The following is a 22,547-nucleotide window of genomic DNA, read 5'->3' on the forward strand; positions in this document are numbered from 1 at the left end:
ATGCGCCCCCACTAGCCTGGTAAAACTCGCTTATCCCCCAAGCGCCGGAATCGATGGCGCGGTTGGGTTACCCATGCCCGTATTGATGAGAATCCCGTGATAAGGGAACACGATCTCTGCTTTGACAAGACGTGTCAAAAAACTGCCTCGCGTTATGTGTGGGGCTAGTTAAAGGAAACGGTTCGAATAATCACCGGGCCATGGCATAAGGTCGTGTTGCCAAAACAAGTCAGCAATTAGATTTGTGGAAATATTATTCTCTCTACGGTGGTATGTGGAACTTATTTTGCAGGGTCGGACACTATCCTTGTATTCAAATTTTTCCGTGATGTATTCGGAGGAGGAACCCGCCTTGCAATGCCGAAGACAATACTGTGCGCCGGACTCATCGTCATTGAAGCCTGGTTCAGGGGCTACTGAGGGAGTCCTGGATTAGGGGGTCTCCGGACAGCCGGATTATATTCTTTGGCCTGACTGATAGAGGCAAAGGTGTCCCGATGTTTCGATGAGATGGTGGCTATCGTTTTCTGTGGGAGTCGACCTTGACGATCCGACTACGAACGTGCGAGACGTCGCGCCTTAGCAATCGCTAAACCAACTTCCGAGGGGTTATTGACCACGCCGGAGCACGATCAACCTGACCACGAGGGCCTGTTTCCTGCGAGCAAACGAAGAACAAGCAAGAAGCTGAGATTGCAATCTGGATATTGCGAATATAAGATGAAAGCTTTATTGATCAAGGTGGGGTTCTGTGACGTCTTGGTCTGGTCGTTGGACACAAATGAAGTACGCGAAGTTGCAGCTATGGCGAACTTTTAATCTAACCAAAACCCAAAGTCTAAACGACGCCCTAAGGGCTGTATATATGGAGGAAGAGAGGAGAATTTCGTGGCCCTTGAGGGTGGGGTCCGAAACCAACCCTAACTCTTGTTTCCCCACACATACGGACTCTAAAAATAGCCTATACTTAAGTATTTCGAAATTACATGGGCCTGGCCCATTAATAAGGTGACGCAGCACCTAGAATAGCCTATGGACGAATATTATGAAGTGGCATCTTGAATATTTCGTCCAAGGCTTCATGCACTCCTTATGGCGGCTTCAAAGTCCTGAAATCATCACTTGTAACTCCGTTCTTGATCCCCTTGCGCATGCCATCAACTCCATTCGTGTTCTTGCTCCAATGTTCATCCTTCTCCAAGCTAGGACCTTCATTTGTAAGCAAAACAAATGTATCCAATTTAGGCAGCATCATAATCTCATGAACATTAGAATCATTACCAAGAAACGAAAGTACCTGGTAATTTAATTGGCGTGCGCGAGCTCTAGTAATTGGTCCAGTATATGTAACAGTAGGGGCTGTGGGTGTAACAATGGTATTGATGTCCTCATCATCCTCCCCTTCTTGAAATGAAGTCGTCCTCGACGGAAGCTCATCTTCCTCACCCAAATAAGGCTTCAAATCTGCAATGTTAAAAGTGGGACTAACCCCAAAATCTGCAGGTAGCTCAAGTTTATATGCATTATCATTTATTTTCTCTAAAACCTTAAAAGGACCATCAGCACGTGGCATTAGCTTTGATTTGCGCAGATTAGGAAATCTATCTTTACGCAAATGTAACCAAACAAGATCTCCAGGTGCAAACACAACATGTTTTCTACCCTTATCTCCAGCAAGTTTATATTTAGCATTCATACGCTCAATGTTTTCCTTAGTTAACTCATGCATTTTTAAAATCAATTCAGAACGTTCTTTAGCATCAAAATTAACCTTCTCCGAAGATGGAAGAGGCAACAAATCAATAGGTGCACGAGGTAGGAAACCATACACAATTTCAAAAGGGCACATCTTAGTAGTAGAATGCAATGAACGATTATAAGCAAATTCAATATGAGGCAAGCATTCTTCCCACATTTTCTTGTTATTCTTCAAAACAGCCCTAAGCATAGTAGACAATGTTCTATTGACTACTTCAGTTTGTCCATCAGTTTGGGGGTGACAAGTAGTACTAAAAAGCAGCTTAGTCCCCAACTTAGCCCATAAACATCTCCAAAAGTGGCTAAGAAATTTAGTATCACGATCTGAAACAATAGTATTTGGCACACCATGTAAGCGAATAATTTCACGAAAGAACAAATCAGCAACATTAACAGCATCATCACTTTTATGACATGGTAAAAAGTGTGCCATTTTCGAGAACCTATCCACGACAACAAATATGCTATCCCTCCCCTTCTTTGTTCGAGGTAAACCTAAAACAAAGTCCATAGATATATCCTCCCAAGGAACACTAGGTACAGGCAAAGGCATATATAAACCATGAGGATTGAGTCGTGACTTAGCTCTTTGACAGGTAGTGCAGCGAGCAACAAAACGCTCAACATCCCGTCTCATCTTTGGCCAAAAGAAATGTGTAGCAAGTATATCCTCCGTCTTCTTGACGCCAAAGTGTCCCATTAATCCTCCTCCATGCGCCTCCTGCAATAACAAAAGACGAACGGAGCTAGCTGGAATGCATAGCTTGTTAGCACGAAACACAAATCCATCGTTAAGAACGAACTTGTTCCAAGTTCTCCCTTCCTTACAATTCTGCAATACATCTTTAAATTCAGCATCATTAACATATTGATCCTTGATGGTCTCCAAACCAAATATTTTAAAGTCAAGTTGTGAAAGCATAGTATAACGACGAGACAAGGCATCAGCAATAACATTTTCTTTACCCTTCTTGTGTTTAATGACATAAGGGAAAGTCTCAATGAATTCAACCCATTTAGCATGTCTACGGTTCAGTTTTGCTTGACTTTTAATGTGTTTCAAAGATTCATGATCAGAATGTATAACAAATTCCTTGGGCCATAAATAATGTTGCCATGTTTCTAAGGTCCGAACAAGAGCATATAATTCTTTATCATAAGTAGAATAGTTCAGACTAGGCCCACTCAATTTTTCAGAAAAGTATGCAACAGGTTTTCCATCTTGTAATAACACACCTCCTAATCCAATTCCACTAGCATCACATTCAAGCTCAAAAGTCTTATTGAAATTAGGAAGTTGGAGTAAAGGAGCATGTGTTAACTTATCTTTCAATACCGTGAAGGCTTCTTCCTGTGCGGTACCCCAAACAAAAGGTACATCCTTCTTTGTAAGCTCGTTGAGAGGTGCAGCAATGGTGCTGAAATCTCTCACAAAACGCCTATAGAAACCAGCGAGGCCAAGGAAACTCCTCACTTGTGTGACCGTTTTGGGCTGCGGCCAACTCTCAATAGCTTCAATCTTGGCTTTATCAACTTCAATTCCCTGTGGAGTAACAACATAGCCAAGAAAAGATACTCGGTCGGTGCAAAAGGTGCACTTTCCAAGGTTACCAAACAAACGTGCATCACGTAGAGCAATAAAAACAGCACGTAAATGTTCCAAATGGTCCTCCAAAGATTTGCTATAAATCAATATGTCATCAAAGTAAACTACCACAAATCGTCCAATGAAGGCACGTAAAACTTCGTTCATTAACCTCATGAAAGTACTAGGTGCATTAGTTAACCCAAAAGGCATGACTAACCACTCATATAATCCAAACTTAGTTTTAAATGCTGTTTTCCATTCATCTCCCAATTTCATACGAATTTGATGGTAACCACTACGCAAATCAACTTTGGAGAATATTGTAGAGCCACTCAATTCATCAAGCATATCATCTAGCCTAGGAATAGGATGACGATAACGAATAGTAATATTATTAATGCCTCTACAATCAACGCACATACGCGACGTACCATCCTTTTTCGGCACTAAAATGATAGGAACAGCACAAGGACTAAGGGATTCGCGTATATAACCTTTGTCGAGCAGTTCTTGTACTTGACGCATAATCTCCTTCGTCTCCTCTGGATTGGTACGGTATGGTGCACGGTTGGGTAATGATGCACCGGGAATTAAGTCAATTTGATGCTCAATCCCGCGAATAGGTGGTAATCCCGGTGGCACGTCTTGTGGAAAGACGTCGGCGAACTCCTGCAAAATGTTAGTGACAGCAGGAGGCAAAGAGGAAGGCGCGTCCTCGAATGAAAATAATGCCTCTTTGCACACAAAAGCATAGCAAACAGATTTGCTAAAATCTAGATCATCAATATCAGATTTGGTGGCAAGTAAACATGCACTTTTCAATTTAATTTCAGAAGCAACACTAGATTGTTTATTATTATTAGGCTGCATTTGTTGCTCAAATTCTTTTGCCACAATCTGATTTTCACTCTTAGTTTTCTCCTGTTTTGCTTTATTAGCTCTATTAATATCATCTTTCAAAAAGGAATCAGGAGTCATAGGAAGCAAAGTAATATTTTTATCCTTATGAACAAGAGTATACTGATTGTTTCTACCATGGTGAATAGAATTTTTATCAAATTGCCATGGTCTACCAAGTAATAAGGAACATGCTTGCATAGGTACCACATCACAATCAACATAATCAGCATATGTAGAGATACTAAAATGCACACGAACAGTACGTGTTACCTTAACCTTGCCGCTGTTGTTGAACCATTGGATGTAGTAAGGATGTGGATGTGGTCTTGTGGTGAGAGATAGCTTCTCCACCATCTCGATGCTAGCCAAGTTGTTGCAACTCCCTCCATCTATGATCACGCGAACAGAACGTTCCTTCACAACTCCCTTTGTATGGAACAAATTATGCCTCTGATTTTGCTCAGCTTGTGTAACCTGCACACTCAAAACACGTTGAGCAACTAAACATTCATACCTGTCAGCATCTTCAGGAGCCATGTATTGCGTCTCATGATCAGAATCGTCTCCACCGTGTTCGTCACGTGTAATAAGAGCCAAAGTCTCCTCATCATAGTCACTAGCGGACTCATACCCACCATCCTCAGTAACAATCATCACACGCTTAGATGGGCATTCTCTCGCATAATGACCTCCACCCTTGCAACGTCGACAAATAATATCATGTGTCTGCCCTGTTGATGCCATGGATGAAGAAGAGCTCTTTGCAGGCCCAGAAGGTGTGCTCTTGGCAGATAGTGGTGATTGTGCCTGCTTTATTGTATCACGGTTGGAGGTGGCAGCCGACGGAGGCGCCGGTGAAGCAGAACGTGTGGAAGTAGATGATGCACGTGGTGTCCATGAAGAAGGTCGACCTGCAGAAAAGTTAGTCCGCGCCAATGCCTGTCGATCCTGCACTTCACGTTCAGCTTTACAAGCAAGATGGAATAAACGAGTGATATTAGTATACTCCTTATACTCTAGAATCGTCTGAATCTCTCTATTTAATCCACCCATAAAACGTGCAAGCATAGCTTCATTCTCCTCAACAATACCACATCTAATCATGCCAGTTTGTAATTCCTGATAATATTCTTCTACAGAATTTTTTCCCTGTCTTAAGCGCTGCAATTTTTGAAGTAATTCACGTTGATAATATGGTGGAACCCAACGAGTACGCATAGCAGTTTTCAAAGCAGCCCAAGTAGCAGGAATGGGATATAATCTACAATGCTCAGACCACCAAACACATGCAAAACTAGTGAATGCACAAATAGCAGCAGGAACACGTCTCTCCTCGGGATATTGTAAACATGTAAATCGTTGTTCAGTTTCTAACTCCCAAGTAAGATATATATCAGGAACATATCTACCCTCAAATGGTGGAATATTCAATTTTAGTTTAGGGAGATGGTCATGATCTCGTACATGAGCATGAGCCCTACCATTGCCATTATTTGCATGTGGACGACCTGATGGTTGCTGTGCTGGTGGTGGCACGTAGTTCTGATTTTGATCAACCTCATCCTCGTAATCGCCAGCAAAATCACCCTCCTCCGCATCAGCAGCAGGAGCCACAGAAGTAGCAACAGCAGCACCAACAGTTTGGCCAGGTGCAAGAGGGAGACGGCTCGCTCGGCGGAGGGCTGTTTCACGATGTGTAGGTAGTCGTCGTTGTTGTTGTTGTAGAGGTGCGTTAGGTGCAGCCGGTGGTGGTGGTGGAAGACGCGCGAGCAATTCATTAAACCTGTCATCGAGCTTTGTTTCGAACGTCTTCTCCATGTCATCTATCTTCTCCATGGCCTCTTCAAATCTGTTTAGCACATCCTGCACCTGTCCATTCATCATTTGCTGAAATTTATCATGCAACTCCTGATTGGTCATGTTCTCCCAGTCAGTCTCGTCGGCTTGTGATCCTGCCATGGTTAGCAACAATAGAAAACACACAAGAATATGATCCTACAGAATACTAACAAGAGGTGGTGGTGGCGGGTGTCACAAATCCGTCAAGCAAATCTCAAATTCTTACCAGTTCTTACCCAGCAGCAGGCGGTGATCGGCAACCGTTGTAGTCAAAACTCTCAAAAGCTTGGATAGAGCGATTGCCAGGGAGAGTCAAACGCACGACGTAGAGGTATGTGGAGCTGGGAAGGCTTATAGTATGGTAGCAAAAAGGGTCAGCAATAATCAATTCAGAGATGCAAAGTTGAATAAACGCTCAACGACGGTACTGTGCTGGTCCTAGGCTAGACCGTGCTAGAGACGCGAGCCTAGAACACTAACAAAATCACGGCGCTGCACGTAAATAAGGGAAAAGCACACTCTGGAACTTTTTTTTTTCGCTTTCTTTTTTTTTTGCGCTCCTTTTTTTTTGCGCTCCTCTTTTTTTTTTTTTTTGCGCTCCTCTTTTTTTTTTTGCGAAAAAAATACTATAAGGGCGAGTGTCTCAAAACTCTTCCCTCGTCAAACTGATAGTATGGGCACGAAAATTTTTTTTCCACTTTTTTTTTCGGAAATCAGGGCAGCGACGACGAAAAAGTGCGACAAAAAATCACTATGATGGCACGTGGCTCAAAAGACTCAGAAAAGCCTAAAAATAGGATAGGGAAAAAAAATTTTTGCCCGAGAAAATTTTGGCCTAAAAACTGCCCGGGGGTCTCCAGACTCTTTTTTTTTTTGCGCTCCTTTTTTTTTTGCGCTCCTCTTTTTTTTTTTGCGCTCCTTTTTTTTTTTGCGAAAAAAATACTATAAGGGCGAGTGTCTCAAAACTCTTCCCTCGTCAAACTGATAGTATGGGCACGAAAAATTTTTTTCCACTTTTTTTTCGGAAATCAGGGCAGCGACGACGAAAAAGTGCGACAAAAAATCACTATGATGGCACGTGGCTCAAAAGACTCAGAAAAGCCTAAAAATAGGATAGGGAAAAAAAAATTTTGCCCGAGAAAATTTTGGCCTAAAAACTGCCCGGGGGTCTCCAGAAAATTTTTGCCCGAGAAATTTTTTTTTTTTTTTCCGAGACCTACGCAGGCAAGGAAACACGAATCGGAATTGAGATTGATCTCAAGAACAATCCTAATATGAGAAGAACTCGGATTGGTGGTGGATATATGGTTGTGGTATATGGCAGCGGTGGTGGTATATGGTAGCGGTGGTGGTATATGAATACGGATTGGTGGTGGTATATGGATATGGATTCAAAGCGGTGGCGGATAAGCAAAAGTGGTAGATGGGCAATGATGATGGTGCGGCGGCGGCGTGACAACTTATGACCAGAACTCGAAACTCTAAAAGACTAGACTCTAAGACCAGCAACTTGACACGACGATGCAACCGCAAATTCAACAAAGCAAAAACCCTAAAAAGATTATGCAAAGGCTCAGATTGGTTCGGATATGATGAACTAACCCTAATTTTTTTTGTGGCTTTTTCGTGGACTGTAGGTATGAAGAACAGACTCAATCTAATCTACGAAAAACTGTAAAATCTCACCGAGCAACCTGGAAATCTGATACCACTTGATAGAGGCAAAGGTGTCCCGATGTTTCGATGAGATGGTGGCTATCGTTTTCTGTGGGAGTCGACCTTGACGATCCGACTACGAACGTGCGAGACGTCGCGCCTTAGCAATCGCTAAACCAACTTCCGAGGGGTTATTGACCACGCCGGAGCACGATCAACCTGACCACGAGGGCCTGTTTCCTGCGAGCAAACGAAGAACAAGCAAGAAGCTGAGATTGCAATCTGGATATTGCGAATATAAGATGAAAGCTTTATTGATCAAGGTGGGGTTCTGTGACGTCTTGGTCTGGTCGTTGGACACAAACGAAGTACGCGAAGTTGCAGCTATGGCGAACTTTTAATCTAAACAAAACCCAAGTCTAAACGACGCCCTAAGGGCTGTATATATGGAGGAAGAGAGGGGAATTTCGTGGCCCTTGAGGGTGGGGTCCGAAACCAACCCTAACTCTTGTTTCCCCACACATACGGACTCTAAAAATAGCCTATACTTAAGTATTTCGAAATTACATGGGCCTGGCCCATTAATAAGGTGACGCAGCACCTAGAATAGCCTATGGACGAATATTATGAAGTGGCATCTTGAATATTTCGTCCAAGGCTTCATGCACTCCTTATGGCGGCTTCAAAGTCCTGAAATCATCACTTGTAACTCCGTTCTTGATCCCCTTGCGCATGCCATCAACTCCATTCGTGTTCTTGCTCCAATGTTCATCCTTCTCCAAGCTAGGACCTTCATTTGTAAGCAAAACAAATGTATCCAATTTAGGCAGCATCATAATCTCATGAACATTAGAATCATTACCAAGAAACGAAAGTACCTGGTAATTTAATTGGCGTGCGCGAGCTCTAGTAATTGGTCCAGTATATGTAACAGTAGGGGCTGTGGGTGTAACAATGGTATTGATGTCCTCATCACTGACTGTTAGACTATGAAAAGATACAAGATTGAAGACTTCGTCTCGTGTCCGGATGGGACTCTACTTGGCGTGGAAGGCAAGCTAGGCAATACGGATATGCATATCTCCTCCTTTGTAACCGACCTTGTGTAACCCTAGCCCTCTCCGGTGTCTATATAAATCGGAGGGTTTTAGTCCGTAGGACAACACACAATCATACCATAGGCTAGCTTCTAGGGTTTAGCCTCTCTGATCTCGTGGTAGATCTACTCTTGTACTACCCATATCATCAATATTAATCAAGCAGGACATAGAGTTTTACCTCCATCAAGAGGGCCCGAACCTGGGTAAAACTTCGTGTCCCCTGCCTCCTATTACCATCCACCTAGACGCATAGTTCGGGACCCCCTACCCGAGATCCGCCGGTTTTGACACCGACAGAGAGGAAGAGCGTGCGATAGAAGTTCCAAATCGATAGGGAAAGGCGAAGAGTCGGTGGACGGTAGCGAGTTTGCCACGATTCACGAAGAGGCGCCCCGGCCTACACGTCCTTTCAGAAATACTCCTACCACTCGCCATCGTCTCACTGATATGTTGGAATGGGACCACATGTCAACGAAACATGGTGTGTAATTTCTCATGCAAAATGCGATCTGGCCGCGTTCGCCCGAGGTGCCGCATTAGTTATTGACCTTTATTTTTTTAATGGCGTGCCAATCAGTTTTGAAGCACGACTAACTGGTACTGTACACAAAGAAAATATAAACTACTCTACCACTACTCCACCTCCAGTACTAGTAGTATAAAAAAGAAATATAGGCTGGAGCTTGAGCGCATTCTTGCTAAGGGCTGCCCACTTGCTTCTCACACTACCACCCTCTCTCCAGATCTAAAAAAGACGACCCCTCTCTCCCTCCTCACCGGTGGTCACAGATCCGCCGGGAAAGAAAAGGACATGCTGCGTTGACGCACTCGTCGTCGGCGAGCGAGGTCACGCACTGACGACAAGGCCGTCCTCTCAGACCTAGCGCCCGGGATGGCCTCCGTCCCCAAGCTCGCTGCCGTAGTGTGTGCGGAGGACGACGACCACGAGCGAAGCCACTTCCCGCCGACCCTTAGGTATGCTACCTCTTTTCGAACCATAACCTTGTTCTATTACCCCATCTGCCACGTCGTTGCATGTGGATCTTTTTCCACTCCACCATCTTCCCAATTTGCTATCCTCTGCTCTGCTGGCCACGCAGACAAAAACCATAATTTGCACTATTAAAGGAAACCCTACTTCATGCAGACTAATCCATGTCTGGGTTGAATAAGGAAAGGAAGGGAGACTGTATTGTCCAAGAGAGTAGGCATCGAACCCGCATCTAGGTTGAAAAGGGGAAAATCAGTAGCTAAGGAACGAGTCTCGTGTCTCTTGGTTGAAGAAGGGTAGAAAGGCATGACAACGCAATAGAGAATGACCAAGTCGATTGGTTTGTTGTCCTCGCATAGGAAAAAGGTGGCTAAAGAGAACAAAAATGGGACGTAATCCACATATGCTACCTGGATATTTCTTGCTCTGGGAAACCATACCTCCCTCACCACTCTGCTTCTGTGGAGGTACATCGTACTGGTGCGCCCACTGGCCGAATGGGCCTCCCATGCTCCTATTTCCACTTTTTTTGCTGTTAGTATAACGCCAGCAGTCAAGTCAAGCAATGCTACTACTAAAGTGATGCCACATTTAACTCATGCCGCTCTCAGTCTAATGCCACCGACAAATTTAAGCAATGCCATTTAATGTCATTGGATTATTTCAGGGTTAGCTGTTGATTGTGGATGTATTAAAGATTTTTCAGCTAAGGCATTGTAATGCTGTTGCACAGCCAGTATACCAACGATGAAACTTGTTACTACCTTTAGATTTTTGCACTGTTAATGCTTATAGATTACATACCTCACTTTCATGAAATAAGTAAATTTTTTATACAATGTCACCAAAATGCCAAGGCGCTGATGTCATTTTATTTTGGTTAAACTGCACAGACAATTATGAAGACAAGAGGAAAGGTCAAGAGTGGGCACCTCCTCCTCCGGCTGTTCTATTGATTCATTCGATCAAGTTTTTATGTTTGATCGATTATCAAGATTGGGATAGCAATTTTTAAGGTCCCCCCAAGTTCGAAATGATATTTACCTTGGAGGTACATGATTTGCAATTTTTTATACTGTCATTAGTTAATAGTGCTAGTTACCTTCAGACTTTTGTATTTGGTTTAATGCTCATGCACAGCTAGTATACCAATGCTGAAACTTGTTACCTTTACATTTTGTATTGTTAATTCTTATAGAAACCTTCCAGTGCTAGAGTTTATTGAAATCTGTTCAGTAAAACCATTGTACTGTACCCTGTAATAAACTAACTACTCTATTGTTTCATTAGCCACTGGATTAGTGTATATTTGTAGTATTCGAATGGTGTTGCATTAGCGTATGGACATAAATAAAGTGTGGCAAGCTTTCCCAGATATGTTCTCAAGAAAACTACTACCTGTTTTTCTAAATACTAGACGTTTGGGTACGTTAAATTGAACCGCGAAAACGTCTTATATTAAGGAACAAAGGGTGTAGAGTTCACTCAAATTATCCCGGTAAAGCTAGTCACACCTTTGTTAAAATTAATGTTCATTATGTTATCGGAGGAGGTCTGTATGTTTGTCTCTAATGCCTGTCGACTACATACCTGACATCATGATGTAATGTTAAGTCATTTCCTTTTGTACAGTGTCACTGAATTGTCAAGGCGGTGATGGCATTTTATTTTAGTAGAACTGCAAAAAATTTGCTTAAAAGAAGAGGAAAGGTCAGGAATGGCTCAGTTTTTCAGAAAAAACTATGTATGCCTTCCCGACATCAGCCGTTGTTGCTTTATTTATTCCTTCAAAAAGGTGGTTAGAAATAGTCTTGCTACCTTTTCCCATTAAGAATTTGGAATGCTTATATTTGTGAGTCTATGCTTCAACTAGGGCCACTTTTAGAGTAATCACACTTTCAATATCTATGCAAACAGGGATGCTCGATTTTAGTGGAACTGCACAAAAAGTCCAACTGGTTCAACATTAGGAGCATGTTTTTTTTCAAAACCTTTATATCCAATTGGTGGCACTATGAGCTATTCATTACGAAGGTACATGGTTTGCTACTATCTTACTACTCTTTTTGTACTGTCATTAGATAGTAATACTAGTGGTTTGCATGTGAATTTATTGGCAGGGTGGACCTACATTGGAGGTGCAGGACAGGATTCAATGATTGGATGCTCAATTTCGGTTGTATCGATTTCACCTCTTCCATCATTGTGAACATGGATATCCTTGGTCTGATGAAGAATAGGTGCTATATTTCTGCTCTGAACCAGCAAATCAATTCAGTATGAAATTGTCCAGGGCAAAACATAACTGCATCAGATTGTCGAGTGCAGAACATGACAGATGCTAAGCGGAAGAGACATGTTTAAACCGAAAATACAAGGTGTGGTATATGTTTACTAGCTGCTTGATATTTGTAAAGACAGAGATGTCTGCCCATTGCTATTTGGCAAACAAACAAAGTGTCCGCAATTTTGGTTGAACTGCACAAGAGAATAGTATAGTCACTGCATGCAGTGCCATTTGAAAATAGACACAGAAGGATTGGATAGTCACTTCATGTACTGCAGAAAAGTAGTATTGTACTATTTATTAGCCAACACTAGGTGCTTCATTGCTTTGGTCTGATTATACAATGGGCATCATTTTGCCTAAGTTAAAGTTTGTATTCCGAAAATAGTCTCGCGGTGTGATCGAGAGAAGACCAAATCATATTCTAGTGGATGTTCCTCCATCATGTGTGGTTCATTCTCATGGTTCCAGCTGTTGGTGAAACCACTTACGTTTGCAAGAGGAATTGTAGACTTCACAAACAAAATTGTCTTTCAGTCTGTACCGAATGTTGGCCAAGAGAAGCATCCATGTTAGTTGGAAGAACAGATGTTTTTTCTAGATCTTTGCTTTTGGAGCTACATATTTGTATATGATCTCTGAATCATTGAGATGCATTAACATGTTGATCTTATGTATGGCAATCGTACTAGTTAGTTTTAGCTGCGACGCAAGATCCAAAGTGGCCGATCTTTGCTTTTGGAGCTACATATTTGTATATGATCCATGAATCATTGAGATGCATTAACAATTACTTATTTCTGTTCACTCAGTGTTTACAAGTTACTGATCGATCACTAGCTAGCCTACAAATGCGCTCCTGGCAGTTTTATTTGCGATGCAAGATGCAAATTGGCAGTTTTTTGAATAAAAATGCCTACCTCTGAAGAAACTGACAAGCTACACTATCGATCCTACACGGATAAATAGCGGATCACGCACGTACTACCTCCTTTCCGGTTTGCAAGGCTCAATTCAAGAAATGACCTACTCGATCCTACATGAATAAATAGCGGATCACACACATACTAGTACCTCCTTTCCGGTTTGCAGGGCTTAATTCAAACCTCTCACCAACCAAGGTACTCCCTCCGTCCGGGTTTATTAGTCCCGTGAGCAAAGCAGAAAGACCAAGGCATGGCAATAATTAACGGTATGCAGAAGTTTAAGCCTAATTAATTCCAGCAATTTCAGTGGCTGCATGCGTGCCCTCGGCCGCGACTTGTTGCATGCTGCTTCGCGTACTGCCTGCGAGCAATTCTGAGTGCCTGCATGTAGCCGGCCGTAATTAAGGCAGCTAACTGATGTGAAAAAGATATGCTTTAATTGTTGCGGGCTTTTTAAATCCGTGGAATCATTATTGATAAGGAGGGAGATGATTTGAGTGCACTCGTTTGACCGCCATGCCGGCGTGCGACCCAGACGGGACGGGACGACACAGTCATAATTTTAGTTTCTCTAGTTTTCCACGGCAAGCTGGCGCGCTAAGCCATTATGCATTGAATTCCGATGACCGTCGCGCTACCTTCCGCCTATAAGTACTGTTTCTCGGCCTTCTCCGGTGCCACCGTGACCCAACTCGCCATATCCTCATAAGCCCCACCGGCCCGACGTCGCTCGCCACGTTCGCCATGCCCCCTCCCGTCCGCGGTAGGCGATGCCGGAGGCGGTCACCGATGGAACTAGTGTTCAGGTTTTCACCGGAAGGCAGACGGAGGGAGGAGGCATTCTATCTGTCTTTAGATGGCAATGCGGAGATCGAGGAGTTGTTGGAACACGACCGCATGGCGGAGGACCAGGAGTTGTTGGAGTGCGACCGCCTGGCGGAGGAGCAGCGTATCGCCGATTTGCGCCGCCAGCGGGACATGGAGCAGCAGCGCACCGACGCTCTGAGTCGCGAGCAGAGCGCCCGCAACTGGGCCGACTACGTGGAGGACAGCGCCCGGCAAATAGCCCTGGAGGCTGTCGGGCACGCACGCATTCGCGACGCTAATTTTTACTACCAGCTCATCAAGTGGGTTTCTCGCTTGGAAGCCGAAACTTCGGTGGACCACGCCGGCATGGAAAGGGCCAACGCGCGCGAGCAACGCGCCCTATCGCACCTCTTGCAAGTTCGAGGCGAGGCGCACGACGCCGGTGCCGGCGTTTAGCGTGTACCACAGATGGCGGCCGACATCGTCTAGTTAGCTAAGAGTAAGTTAGTAGTTGTACGCTACTAGAGTATTAGTGGGTGTAGATAGTTAACTTGGCTATGATGGTTGTCAACGTGGAAGTTCAGTACTCTATATGTGGATCAGACCTGTTACTTTCCTCTGAATGTTGAACTTTCCGTTTGAACGTATGGAATGGGCTGTTTTTTAAATGGGTTGTATTTGTCCTCCACGGGTTTAGAGGCTGACTTGTGGGCATAGCAAGTTGACGCGTACACAATCAGGAGATGATTGTACGTGGAGAGGATGACAACAGGGACCCGCCAAGGTCATGGCAGTACGCAAGCAAGTGCCTCCTTATTTCAAGCCAATAAAAATGGCTCCTCCTAGTGGATTTCTGACATCTGGGTCCCATGCCATTGTCAACGTAGTCAATAAACGAGAGAATTGCACAACGAGCGGCTGACACCAGGGACCCAGCAGCTCGCCTAGTTATTTTTGTTTTGGGTTAATTTGATAAATGCCACTCCAAATCTGGTGTATCCGAGACATGCCACTGTAATTTCCAAACTTTGAAAAATGCCATTTCATGCCATTTCTAGTGGCATTTTTCAAAGTCTGGAGTGGCGTTTTTCAAAGTTTGCAAACTTCAGTGGTGTTTTTCAAAGTTTGCAAAAATTGCAGTGGCATTTTTAAAAGTTTGGAAATTGCAGTGGCATTTTTATGAATCGCCATAATTGGAGTGGCATTTTTCTAATTTGTTTTTGAGACGGAAGCAGGGTGTCAACTGGGCTGTGCGGGACACTCTGGCCTGTCTAGACAGCCTTTTCTTTTATGTTTACCACAGACCAGCCTAGTAGTTTTTTTCTTTCTGAAAATGGCTAGCCCAGTTTTTTTGTGATTTGTCAAGTAAGTCGCTTTATCAGGCCTGTTGGGCTGCAAATCTTTCAAGACGAGGAGAGCTTCATTCAGCTGGCCGAGAAAATGGCCTATCAGTAATGAGAAATGGGCTGTACATTTTTAAAACACATCAAACCGGCAATTAGTTTCAAATATCTTTTTTTCATTTCGAGATTTTAAATTGCATTGATTTTTATGCATGGACAATTTATTGGATTTTATATTGATATACATCTATTTTTAAAATCAGTCTGAATGTGACTCGAAATTTCGGGATTAAAAACAGTTCAGACTGCACCGACATATGCAAAATTTCGTATAATTTTTTAACCGTGGCCACAATATGGGCTGTAATGCTAACAAAAAGAATATGGGCTCCAAAAAAACCCGTAAGAATTAGCAAATGGGCTGTAAATTATTTGAAATAATGGCAGATGGGTTGTATGCTGTTTTCCATAGATTTGAGGCTTTCCACAGATGGCCTGTATACTATTGGATGTCCATCCAATGGCCGTCGTGCCTCTTCAATCTCTGCTCTTCCTGCTCTAGCCGCTCAAACAAGCGCCGGCGAGACTGCCTGCTCCCTCCTCCCCGCGGCCGGCTGTGCTGCCGCGCAGGCCTCACCGCCCCACCATACTCCCATCGCTGGCCTAGCCATCCCTCTACTCACCCACACCTGTTGTTATTCTCCGGCGATGGCAGACGGACCAGTAAACCCTCTACAGTCGTACTCCCCTCCGCGTGGGAAACAAAAACAACTGCCGAGTCTTCCCTGCCTCCGTGTCGTTCCCTTCCTAGGCCTCGCCGTCGTCCACCGCCCTGGTGCTCTCGGCGTGGCGTGGTCAACGTGGTCAACGACTGACATGCATCTGAAGTGGAATGTACGTGGAGAGGCTGATAGCTGGGTCCACGGCCGCACACAAGGAAATGCCTCCATATTATGCGCAAAGTAATGATTCCTCCACCTGACATCTGGGACCCACCGAAAGGGCCTCTGTATTTCGCGAAAAAATGTTACCGCCGCTGACAGCTTGGACCCACGAGCTATATCTTCGCACGCAAGGAAGTGCCTCCTTATTACGCACAAAAAAAATGCATACTCCCCCTGCTAGCTGGGACCCAGTATACTGAGCCTACTAAGTTGACGGGGTTGAAGGGATGTGTCCACTTAGTCAATATGCACGATTCTAGCTCGACTGACCGTACGATGTCCATCCAACGGCCGTAGTGCTTCTTCAACCTCTGGTCTTCTTGCTCCAGCCGCCCAAAGCAGCGCCGGTCGTGCCGCCTGCTCCTGCCTCCCGTGGCCGGCTGTGCTGCCGCGGAGGCCTCACCGCCCCCATACTACTCCCACCGCTGGCCATGCCATCCCTCCACTCCACTCACCCACACCCCCTGTTATTCTGCAGCGACGGCAGGACAGCCGAACCAGTGAACCCTTGTACTCCTCTCCGCATGGGCATCCACTGCCGCGTCTTCCCCGGCTCCACGTCGTCCCCTTCCTAGGCCTCGCCATCGTCCACCGCCGTGGTGCTCTCGGCGTGGCATGGTCAATGTGGTCAACGACCGAATTCCATCGGAAGAATACTGTACGTGGAGAGGCTGATAGCTGGGTCCATGGCAGCCGCAAGGAAGTGCCTCCTTATTACACGGAAAATAATTATTCCTCCACCTGATAGCAGGGACCCACCGGATGCCCACCAGTATTTCGCAAAAAAACGTTTGCCCCTGACTGCTGGGACCCACCCGACGGGCCACCGTATTTCGCAAAAAAAAACGTCCCCCCTGCTGTCAGCTCGGACCCACTGGAAGTGCCTCCTTATTACGCACAAAAAAATGAATACCCCTGCTAGCTGGGACCCACCTTGGTGGGAGGCTGACTTGTGGGCCTACTAAGTTGACGGGGATGGAGGGTTTTGTCAACTTAGTCAATATAAACGATTCTAGCTCCAGTGACCGTATGATGTCCATCCAACAGTCGTAGTGCTTCTTCAACCTCTGGTCTTCTTGCTCCAGCCGCCCAAAGCAGCGTCGGTCGCGCCGCATGCTCCTGCCTCCCGTGGCCCGATGTGCTGCCGCGGAGGCCTCACCACCCCTACTATTCCCACCGCTAGCCAGGCCCTGCGGTGACGGCAACCTCACACCGCAACCGAACCAGTGAACCCTTGTACTCCTCTCCGCGCGGGCTTCCACTGCCGCGTCTTCCCCGGCTCCGCGTCGTCCCCTTCCTAGGCGTCACCGTCGTCCACCGCCCTGGTGCTCTCGGCGCGGCGTGGTCAACATGGTCAAGGAACGACTTCCATCGGACATGGACTATACGTGGAGAGGCTGACAACTGGGTCCACGGCCGCAGCAAGGACGTGCCTCCTTATTACGCGGAAAATAATGATTCCTCCACCTGACAGTTGGGACCCACTGGACGGGCCACTGTATTTCGTGAAAAAAAACGTTTCCCCCTAACTTCTGGGACCCACCAGCTACATCTTCGCACGCAACGAAGTGTGTCCGGGCAAAAAAATGATTCGCCCCTCTAACTACTGGGACCCACCAACTACATCTTCGCACGCAAGGAAGTGCGTCCGGGCAAAAAAACGATTCGTCCCCCTGACTGCTGGGACCCACCAGCTACATCTTCGCACGCAAGGAAGTGCCTAACAGTCGGGACCCACCTGGTCGAAGCGTACGTAGCGTTGTCATTCTGGTCGCGAACGTGTACGTACATATATACTGGTAGATGTAGAGGCGCGCACGTGTCGTAGTAGAGGCGCGCATGTAGCATGTACACGTACGTACAACGGCCAGTGTGCAAGAAAGAAAATACGGCCACGTATGTGTACATACGGGCGGGGTCTCGAATGCCTACTCGCGCATACGTACGGCGAGGGCTTGTGTACATGGCTGGGTCGGAACGGAGAAATAGCGTCGTCGTCGTGTTCATGGGGATGCAATGGAATGCGTCGTGTTCATGGGGAGGCAACGGAATGCGTCGTGTTCATGGGGAGGCAACGGAATGCGTCGTGTTCATGGGGAGGCAACGAAATGCGTCGTGTTCATCGGGAGGCAACGGAATGCGTCGTGTTCATCGGGATGCAACGGAACATGTGGGAGCCAACCGACTGGGTCAGAACGGAATGCGTGGTCGTGTTCATCGGGAGGGCTTGGACGGAACAGGCGATGGAAACGAGGCCTGGCGTACCGCAGAACGGAGGAAACAGACCTCCTATGGTCGAAACGGGGGTCCTGTTGATCGGGAGGGGTGTGGCGTACCGCAAAACGGAGGAAACGGACCTCCTACGGTCGAAACGGGGGCCCTGTTGATCGGGAGGGGTGTGGCGTACCGCAAAACGGACGAAACGGACCTCGTACGGTCGAAACAGGGGTCCTGTTCATCGGGAGGGGTGTGGCGTACCGCAAAACGGGACTCCACGGGATACTGTTCATCTCCACTGTCGACCTCCTCCAGCCTCCATGGGCTACCGTCGACCTCCTCCAGCCTCCATGGGCTCATGTTCATCCAGCCTCCACCGCGCGCTACTCCACCAGCTATTGTTCAACCACCCCTCCACCATCTACTATTCATCCAGCCCTCCACACCACGGGGTCCTGTTCAACCACCCCTCCACGGGCACCCCTCCACCGTCAACTGTTCATCCAGCCCACCACCGCACCACGGGGTCCTGTTCATCCAGAGGCAACGCAACCGCAAAATGTTCATCCACCCCCCCTGATGAGGACATCAATACCATTGTTACACCCACAGCCCCTACTGTTACATATACTGGACCAATTACTAGAGCTCGCGCACGCCAGTTAAATTACCAGGTACTTTCATTTCTTGGTAATGATTCTAATGTTCATGAGATTATGATGCTGCCTAAATTGGATACATTTGTTTTGCTTTCAAATGAAGGGCCTAGCTTGGAGAAGGATGAACATTGGAGCAAGAACACGCATGAAGTTGATGGCATGCGCAAGGGGATCAAGAACGGAGTTACAAGTGATGATTTCAGGACGTTGAAGCCGCCATAAGGAGTGCATGAAGCCATGGACGAAATATACAAGATGCCACTTCATAATATTCGTCCATAGGCTATTCTAGGTGCTGCGTCACCTTATTAATGGGCCAGGCCCATGTAATTTCGAAATACTTAAGTATAGGCTATTTTTAGAGTCCGTATGTGTGGGGAAACAAGAGTTAGGGTTGGTTTCGGACTCCACCCTCAAGGGCCACGAAATTCCCCCCTCTTCCTCCATATATACAGCCCTTAGGGCGTCGTTTAGATTTTGGGTTTTGTTTAGATTAAAAGTTCGCCATAGCTGCAACTTCTCGTACTTCGTTTGTGTCCAACGACTAGACCAAGACGTCACAGAACCCCACCTTGATCAATAAAGCTTTCATCTTATATTCGCAATGTCCTGATTGCAATCTCAGTTTCTTGCTTGTTCTTCGTTTGCTCGCAGGAAACAGACCCTCGTGGTCAGGTTGATCGTGCTCCGGCGTGGTCAATAACCCCTCGGAAGTTGGTTTAGCGATTGCTAAGGCGCGACGTCTCGCACGTTCGTAGTCGGATCGTCAAGGTCGACTCCCACAGAAAACGATAGCCACCATCTCATCGAAACATCGGGACACCTTTGCCTCTATCAAGTGGTATCAGATTTCCAGGTTGCTCGGTGAGATTTTACGGTTTTTCGTAGATTAGATCGAGTCTGTTCTTCATACCTACAGTCCACGAAAAAGCCACAAAAAAAATAGGGTTAGTTCATCATATCCGAACCAATCTGAGCCTTTACATAATCTTTTTAGGGTTTTTGCTTTGTTGAATTTGCGGTTGCATCGTCGTGTCAAGTTGCTGGTCTTAGAGTCTAGTCTTTTAGAGTTTCGAGTTCTGGTCACAAGTTGTCACGCCGCCGCCGCACCATCGTCATCACCATCAATCTCTATCCATATACCACCACCGCTGCCATATACCACAACCATATATCCACCACCAATCCGAGTTCTTCTCATATTAGGTTTGTTCTTGAGATCAATCTCAATTCCGATTCGTGTTTCCTTGCCTGCGTAGGTCTCGGAAAAAAAAAGAGTCTGGAGACCCCTGGGCAGTTTTTAGGCCAAAATTTTCACGGGCAAAAATATTTTTTCCCTATCCTATTTTTAGGTTTTTCTGAGTCTTTTGAGCCACGTGCCATCATAGTGATTTTTTGTCGCACTTTTTCGTCGTCGCTGCCCTGATTTCTGAAAAAAAAAGTGAAAAAAAAATTCCGTGCCCATCCTATCAGTTTGACGAGGGAAGAGTTTTGAGACACTCGCCATTATAGTATTTTTTCGCAAAAAAAAAAGAAAAAGAGGAGCGCAAAAAAAAGCGAAAAAAAGTTCCAGAGTGTGCTTTTCCCTTATTTACGTGCAGCGCCGTGATTTTGTTAGTGTTCTAGGCTCGCGTCTCTAGCACGGTCTAGCCTAGGACCAGCACAGTACCGTCGTTGAGCGTTTATTCAACTTTGCATCTCTGAATTGATTATTGCTGACCCTTTTTGCTACCATACTATAAGCCTTCCCAGCTCCACATACCTCTACGTCGTGCGTTTGACTCTCCCTGGCAATCGCTCTATCCAAGCTTTTGAGAGTTTTGACTACAACGGTTGCCGATCACCGCCTGCTGCTGGGTAAGAACTGGTAAGAATTTGAGATTTGCTTGACGGATTTGTGACACCCGCCACCACCACCTCTTGTTAGTATTCTGTAGGATCATATTCTTGTGTGTTTTCTATTGTTGCTAACCATGGCAGGATCACAAGCCGACGAGACTGACTGGGAGAACATGACGAATCAGGAGTTGCATGATAAATTTCAGCAAATGATGAATGGACAGGTGCAGGATGTGCTAAACAGATTTGAAGAGGCCATGGAGAAGATAGATGACATGGAGAAGACGTTCGAAACAAAGCTCGATAACAGGTTTAATGAATTGCTCGCGCGTCTTCCACCACCACCACCGGCTGCACCTAACGCACCTCTACAACAACAACAACGACGACTACCTACACATCGTGAAACAGCCCTCCGCCGAGCGAGCCGTCTCCCTCTTGCACCTGGCCAAACTGTTGGTGCTGCTGTTGCTACTTCTGTGGCTCCTGCTGCTGATGCGGAGGAGGATGATTTTGCTGGCGATTACGAGGATGAGGTTGATCAAAATCAGAACTACGTGCCACCACCAGCACAGCAACCATCAGGTCGTCCACATGCAAATAATGGCAATGGTAGGGCTCACCCTCAGGTACGAGATCATGACCATCTCCCTAAACTAAAATTGAATATTCCACCATTTGAGGGTAGATATGTTCCTGATATATATCTTACTTGGGAGTTAGAAACTGAACAACGATTTACATGTTTACAATATCCCGAGGAGAGACGTGTTCCTGCTGCTGTTTGTGCATTCACTAGTTTTGCATGTGTTTGGTGGTCTGAGCATTGTAGATTATATCCCATTCCTGCTACTTGGGCTGCTTTGAAAACTGCTATGCGTACTCGTTGGGTTCCACCATATTCTCAACGTGAATTACTTCAAAAATTGCAGCGCTTAAGATAGGGAAAAAATTCTGTAGAAGAATATTATCAGGAATTACAAACTGGCATGATTAGATGTGGTATTGTTGAGGAGAATGAAGCTATGCTTGCACGTTTTATGGGTGGATTAAATAGAGCGATTCAGACGATTCTAGAGTATAAGGAGTATACTAATATCACTCGTTTATTCCATCTTGCTTGTAAAGCTGAACGTGAAGTGCAGGATCGACAGGCATTGGCGCGGACTAACTTTTCTGCAGGTCGACCTTCTTCATGGACACCACGTGCATCATCTACTTCCACACGTTCTGCTTCACCGGCGCCTCCGTCGGCTGCCACCTCCAACCATGATACAATAAAGCAGGCACAATCACCACTATCTGCCAAGAGCACACCTTCTGGGCCTGCAAAGAGCTCTTCTTCATCCATGGCATCAACAGGGCAAACACATGATATTATTTGTCGACGTTGCAAGGGTGGAGGTCATTATGCGAGAGAATGCCCATCTAAGCGTGTGATGATTGTTACTGAGGATGGTGGGTATGAGTCCGCTAGTGACTATGATGAGGAGACTTTGGCTCTTATTACACGTGACGAACACGGTGGAGACGATTCTGATCATGAGACGCAATACATGGCTCCTGAAGATGCTGACAGGTATGAATGTTTAGTTGCTCAACGTGTTTTGAGTGTGCAGGTTACACAAGCTGAGCAAAATCAGAGGCATAATTTGTTCCATACAAAGGGAGTTGTGAAGGAACGTTCTGTTCG

This window comes from Triticum urartu, chromosome 2A (genome assembly GCF_056163025.1).
Source record: "Triticum urartu cultivar PI428250 chromosome 2A, HENAU_Tu73, whole genome shotgun sequence".
Classification (NCBI taxonomy): domain Eukaryota; kingdom Viridiplantae; phylum Streptophyta; class Magnoliopsida; order Poales; family Poaceae; genus Triticum; species Triticum urartu.